The following is a 7,267-nucleotide window of genomic DNA, read 5'->3' as shown; positions in this document are numbered from 1 at the left end:
TGAGATATTATTTATGTTGAAAAAGGTAGAAAGAAATCTATAGGCAAAGGTGCCCTAGCTTGTAACAAACTGAGATAGATTTGGTTAAGTATACTCAATATCAGTTCTAGTAATACTTGTCCTATATCCCAAGAAAGCAGAATGGCAGAGTCTTTTAGCAAATAATTATTATGAAATTACACACTTAACATCAAATGAAAAATTAAAAATATAGAGCCACCTTATGAATTATAAATGCATATATCTACAAACTATATTTGTGGAACCAAAAAACACTGTGCCCTCAATGCTATGTTAGAGGAAATGAACTTGCCAATATTTTAGAAATATAGCCATAGGTTTCACTTTATTTAATTAACAAATAAAAGTTATCTGCCTTTATTGACTGTGATGATGATATACGTTAATAGAGTTATGTTGTGGATTGTGTTGGGAGGCACTGTGCTTTGAGCTGCTATCATCTTCATGGAACCAAATGTAGCTATTTGAGAGAGTACATAGTGACTTCACCAATGGACTATTGATGCTACCTCAAAGAAGCAAGGGTTTGAAAGGCCTTTGGACTCTCATATGGGCCTCTAGCTACTCCATCCAGCCATCCAGATGCAACTCTGCCCTAATTGCATGAGATCTTGACTTATATACTTTCTTATGAACAAGAGATTTTGTTAATATGTTGTGTCGAACAAACCATAATGAAGAAAATGAAGAAAGACGGTTAAAAATGTAAAGTAATTTTAACGAATTATGTCCTTGATAAGAAAACTGTTGTCTGATGTAAGAGAATGAGCAGATGGTAGCGACAATTTGAGGGAGGACACATTCCTTTACTCACATTCCATTAGAATGACAGCTCCTTCTCTCAACTTCTCAGTAACTCAGGCCATTGTCTGCCTTAAGAGAACATAAAACTGTGATAAGATAGTTATCTATGTAGGTTTAATTAGTATGTAGGTTTAAATGTGGAGGCTACAATTTTATAGCATACTAAATTATCACATAAATTGAAAGTATAATAAATAACTTGAAATTTTGCAAACCAATCAATTGCTAAGTGAAGACAAAAAAGTTGTTAATTTACAGAATTGAAAATATACAACTGCTTGGTCAGCAGCTATCACTAAAGATAAACAGGTGATTAAGCTTTGAATCTAAGCAGTGGAACATCCCTGTAGAAAAAAAAATAGACAAAGCTGAAATTTAAAAATTTGAAGTTTGGAGGAAGTGTGGAGGTGAATATGATCAAAATATATTGCATTAATCTCTCAAAAATGAAAGAAAATATTTTAACAATATAAATAATGAAGAAAATGGTAACCAAAGAAAGAATAAATTTCAACAAAATTGCTTTAAAGTAAGCTTTCTATAATAACATTTAGAATAAACAGAAATTAAAATAGTTTAAAATAAAAATGCTTGGAAATAAGTGGATATTTATTTCATGTTCTTAGGTAAAACAACCTTCTAAAATATTTGTTTTCTATAAATTAATAAATAAATTTTATATCACTGGAAAAATAAAAGATCAGCCCAGTAAGAAGACACAAAGATATTGGTCCCGTGTTTGATCCCCAGGAAAGTCAACAGCCATCTTCTTGTTCATATTGTCAGAGTCTGAAGACAGGCAGAGGATAGGTGAAGCTTTATAGTTGAAAATATGGAAGACAACAAGTACATCCTCACTGGAGATACAACTTTACTGGGACTCTGATGCAGATGTTGTAGACAGGGTCATTAGTAGCAGAACATTCTGTGCAATTGAATAGAGAACTTGGAAAAGAGCAAAGGTTAACATTCATGCTAAAATACATGCTCAATCACATTAACAAAAACGATTTGCTAGTCTTGTAAGAATTGAAGAAGCAACTTAAGATAGATATTATGGAAGAAGTTCCATTATGGAGAAATAATATTCCACAGTTTAGGTGGCACTGCAAACAGGTAAGGCACATTAGCTTAGAGAATAGCCTTAGGAAAATGATTGAATTTGGGAGGAAATAAACTAAAGTTGTATCTATGAGCAAAAAAAAAAAAAAAAAAATTGTCAAATATGCTACAATTGGCACATAAAGACACAAAATAGCTTTTAAATTAAATCAAAAGTATATCAATAATAAATTAACTTGATAAATTAATTAAATACTCCACTTAAAATATTTTTCTCTTGAAGAAAAATCAGGAAGTCATTCAATGTGTGTTTATACAGTCAAACTTGAAATCTGCAAACTTTAAAATCAATCATTAACATAATATAAAATTTGTTGTTTTCCAAAAAGAAATAGACAAGTATTCAAATAGAAAGTTGATCATGAATCTCAAAGTAGCTAATTGAAGGTAGGAAAAGCCAAAAGTCCAGAGTCATGGTTGAGTGGATCAAAATTCATTCTTTGAAATTTAACCAATGGCAGAATATTAATGGGTAACAATTTAGTAAGTAGTTAGGTCATGATGGAAAATCTGTCACTAAAGGGTTTTCTTCCAATACGAGAGTCTCAAGAGAGCTGCCTTTTGTTTCTGCCAAGCAGAAAAGTATTAGCCCTGAGGCACATGAACTTGGAGAACAATCTTTCACCACTTACAGTACTCAGGGTGAGACTTTTTTTTTTTTTTACAGCAACCTATTTTAGCCTATTAAACCTTAGTAATCTGTGTTTTGGGTTAACTTGAATAAGTGTTCATTTTTTTTTCCAAAAAAAATCTTTATGTTCCTTTATTGGAGCAAGATTCCTGACGTATACAGTGATGTATTTACTAAACAAGAGTCCTGTGCAGAAATTACACACTATCCATCTAGACAGATTTGGTTACACTTTGCCTACTGATGGAGTAGTTCCATTTATAAAGTTTTATACATCAAGGAAATGTTCATTTTTTTATGAAGGAAATTTAAGAAAAAGTTAAAACAATATGTCACCCTCATACAGCAGCTGGACAAAGATTAGGAAGTATAAGACACTGAGCATGTCTATATAGACACAGTGAGGATACAGAAGCTTTTACTACATATGAAAGTAGACTGACTGACATGGACATTCTGAAAAGTGACCTGTGAGCTCCAAGTTAAAATCAGCATATGTGTGTGTATATATACATATGTCCTCCGTTCTTCACGACTCCTCCTTCAAATTTGTTCTAGAGAAATGATTAGATCAATGCATATCGGTACAAAGATATGGATGGCAATGTCCTTTCTCAAACCAAATGCTAGAGGTAAGCTAGATAATTTATCACCCAGGAAATCATGTATGATGAATGTAGTCACAATAGAACACTACACAGTACAAAAGGAACATAACGAATGTTCATTCAGCATCACAGATAAATTTTATTGCTGGACTTTGGAAGATCAATAAGTGTGTAGAAAACATAGCATTATATAGAGTCATACATGGGCATTCTGTGTTGATGCATATTAATAAAACAAAGCACACTAAGTAAGGAAAATGATTGTGTAGGGGTGGTGTAATGCATAAGAAGAAGTCCACATGAAAGTAAATTAATGAGAGATGCGTAATGCTGGTCAGCAATGACAATTTTTATTTAGAAACTCAACAACTCAGAACTATGTTCTCAATGATCAAGGAATAAACGCATATATGCTTATTTATCCCTAGCTAAACCTACCCAAACTCTTGAGTATTTGGGCACCAGCCATATGTCTATCACTAGATCCAAATGGGAATAAGTACTTTCAGAGATTACAAAACAGAAAGCCACAGGGCACCTAGCATTCACATAACATAGTAAAAATATAGTGGAAGGATCTCTTTTACTACAAATGAACCATAACAGAAACAAAAACCTAAGAAAGATGAAAAGTCACATCATCTTGTGTATTTAATGTCATATGTCATCCAAATTTCTTACCTATGAATGTGTGAGTAAGGATGCACAAGGTCTCACGCTTTCTGTGAGATACTCTCAGACTGAGTCATATTGCTGATGAACACTCACCAGCAGTTAGATTATCAGTGATAGCATTTAGCTACTCACTATGTTGTTAAGTTTTTTCTACAAAATTAATGGAAAATAATATTTTTACTTCCAAGCAACCTAGGGATGATTATGCACATTTTTCATAATCACATCTGATTTATTTAAATATTATTTGGCAAAGTGGCCATATGAGTTATTCCTTAAAACCATCAAACATCTATTAGTAGTAGTATCCTGATTGTGGACTGGGTAGCAAGGATAGGAAAGACACTGTAGTGTATTCTTTGAGGAACTAAGAGATGCAAATATATTTTATGCAGGTTAATGTGAAAGAAATCTGTAAACAGGGCTAAACAGAAATCCACATGGAAACTTTATTTGAAGAAAGGAGAATGAACAGATACTGTGTATGCAAAAATAGGAGATTGAGAATTGGATTTTTTTTTTTTTTTGGCTGTTCTCCAACTTTATTTGAGATTCAGTAGGTTAGTTCTCATCCACATTGACTGTCTGTAGATTTTTGAATGTGGTAACAGGCACGTAAGTTACCAATGTGTAGAGTTTGTTTGGTGAGTCCTCATCCTCATTACGTTTTCTGGACAAAGTACCCGGATACGATATGGAACATTCCTTATTCCTTTGGCCCAGACGGCTTTATTGAGCCTGGTATCAATCCGCACATCTGGAATCCCCATCTCCTTCATGGAAAAATTTCCGGATTTCTTTAAGTGCCCTAGGAGCACGCTTCTTAAAGCCCACGCCATGGATGCGCTTGTGAATGTTGATGGTGTATTCTCGGGTCACCACCTCGTTGATGGCAGAACGGCCCTTCTTCGTCTCGCCACCCTTCTTTGCGGGAGCCATTCTGCTGGGCCCAAGCTGGAAAGGGAGAATTGGATTTTTTATAGGGCATTAGAATTCTGTTGTTCTAGCAAGGGAGATCAGGACTTGAAATGAGCTAAGTGAGGGGACAGATAATTATTAATGAAGTAAAAAATTGAATTCTAAGTGTTTGTGAATCATGATGAGGGACAAACATATATTTAGAAGAAATAACAATAGCAAAACAAAAACAAAACAACCAAGCAAGCAAACAAATAAACACCTGAAACACCACTGAGTAATATCTTAGATTTTAAGCAGAGAATAACAAAATAGTTCATGTATTCTTCCATCCTAATCAAGGTAACAAACTCTAGACTGAGAATTGGGGTAACACATATGGAATGAGAGACAAATACATGTTTCTCACTTATAATATGCAGTCCTTTTTTCTCCATGAACAATGAAAAATAACTACAATTTTGTTAGCTATAGCTTTAAATCTATTTCCAATTTACAATCATATGTCATGGCTTAATATTGACTAAGCCACTGAGTTCAATGTGAATTTTAATTCTTTACTGTCTATTTTAAGGCCTACATTTACTACTACATTTTTATTTGATATTTTTATTGTTTTCTGAAATGTCAATAATTCAGTCAATAATCAGTTTCTTGTGATTATTGTACAAAATTTACTTAAACAGGGAAGGCGAGGAAAAAAGTTGGTGTCTTTTAACTTTCTACAGAAAGTTTTTTTCTTTTTCTCTAATTCTGGTATTTTAGTATTATAAACAAAAAAGAAAAAGAGAAATAAGAGACTGGGTTGATAGGAATATATCAAAGGCTGAAGTCTTTCAATCCTGATATCAGGATATCCTGCATCTGTGAAGATGCCAGAAGACCCACTGCACTGTGTACTAATTAAATGATAAAAATAAAATCTGACAATGTGAAATTAACTTGAAAGAGTTGACTTGTTTTTCCTGTAGACAAGTTAATTCTGAAGTATTTCTGGGTAATTCTTCAACTTCCCATTTATATTCAGTCAGATTTTTCTTTTTTTTTTTTCTTTTAGAAAGTATGTGTAGTTCATTTCCATATTTTACTGACAAAATTTGTGTTTTAAGAATTTCACACACACACACACAGGACTAATGTACCAGTCCAGTTCCTAAGACTGGAATAGAACACAAGCTATAGCTTTCCCTCCCCACTGTCCCAACATCTGTGGATTCCACAGACCATTCTTTCTTAACCCCCTCTCAGACTTACTGCTTGACACCAGACTCATACCCCAACACACAGTCCCTATTAATCCAAAAGCCATTTGTCTCAGGATAGGTAGGCTGAAGGCAGACCCACATCTCTATTGTGCCTGAGATCCAATCCCCCAGGTCGAATTTCCACATCTGTGGCAGGAAACAAATTGTGTCTCCCTTTCCTCTCCGACCCCATCCCCAGTGGATCCCACAAACCTTCTCCTATAATCTTTCTTTCCCCAACTCAAGTTAGTTGGCTGTCTGCCAGCACAAGTAATATTTACTTGTGAACACTCCAGAAGAAAAGGTCAGGAAAACAGATAAAAGAGAGCCTTCACATTCTCCAAAAATCCAAACTGGAAATAGAATACAGGGACCATTGGGTTGTATAAGATCATCAGGTACTGTGTCGTTATCCTTTTCAGGGGCAGAAAGCAAGAAAACAGCCTTTCACACAAAATGTAAAGCCCCCGTTGTTGCTGTTCCCTACACTGAGAGTGATTGTGGTCATTTCCCCTCTGTTTACTAAATTATAGTGCATTTTTACTTAAAACAAATTAAGGAAAGAAAGAATTTTTCTAGCAATATTGTGCTACCTAAAACAGTTTCCTATTAACAAAATCTTATTTATATTCAAGGGCTTCCAAATAGTTTTTGTGTTAGGGACTTTGAATCTAGAGGCCAGAAGTACAAAATGCAGGCAAAGTCATAGCTACACTTCCTCTATAGTTAAATTAGAATTCTTTTTGTCCTTTTCGTTGATGATAATTCTCTGTTTCTTGGCTTTGTTGGGTTGTAGTCTCTTTTCTCCATATATGTCTCTGTATCCATATTATTTTTTCCTGTTTTACTTTTTCTTTTCTTGTTTTTTTTTTTGTAAGGTCCAATCCTTTATTGCTTTCTTCCCTGAAATTAGGTTTACTAAAGTAATTCATAAGAATTCATAATTCATAGCCGGGCGGTGGTGGCGCATGCCTTTACTCCCAGCACTTGGGAGGCAGAGGCAGGCAGATCTCTGTGAGTTCGAGACCAGCCTGGTCTACAAGAGCTAGTTCCAGGACAGGCTCCAAAACCACAGAGAAACTCTGTCTCGAAAAAGAAAAAAAAGAATTCATAATTCAAGAAAGTGTTTTCTATTTCCGTCCATTTGTGAGGTAAGCCAGATCCAAAAAGAGGATCATGGAATGTACTCACTCATATTTGGTTTCTAGCCCCAAATAAAGGTCATTGAGCCTATAATTCGTGAT

At 34.4% G+C, this 7,267-nt stretch overlaps 1 pseudogene; it reads right to left on the bottom strand.

The window, feature by feature from the left end:
- Positions 1-4,373: 4,373 nt before the first annotated feature.
- Positions 4,374-4,821, bottom strand: LOC121452535 (annotated as a pseudogene).
- Positions 4,822-7,267: the final 2,446 nt, after the last annotated feature.

The sequence above is a fragment of the Microtus oregoni genome, unplaced genomic scaffold (genome assembly GCF_018167655.1).
Source record: "Microtus oregoni isolate MIOR12 unplaced genomic scaffold, Mior012 000009F_ref0000495, whole genome shotgun sequence".
Classification (NCBI taxonomy): domain Eukaryota; kingdom Metazoa; phylum Chordata; class Mammalia; order Rodentia; family Cricetidae; genus Microtus; species Microtus oregoni.
Note: the sequence above shows the minus strand (reverse complement) of the source record. Positions and strands in the feature narration are given on the sequence as shown.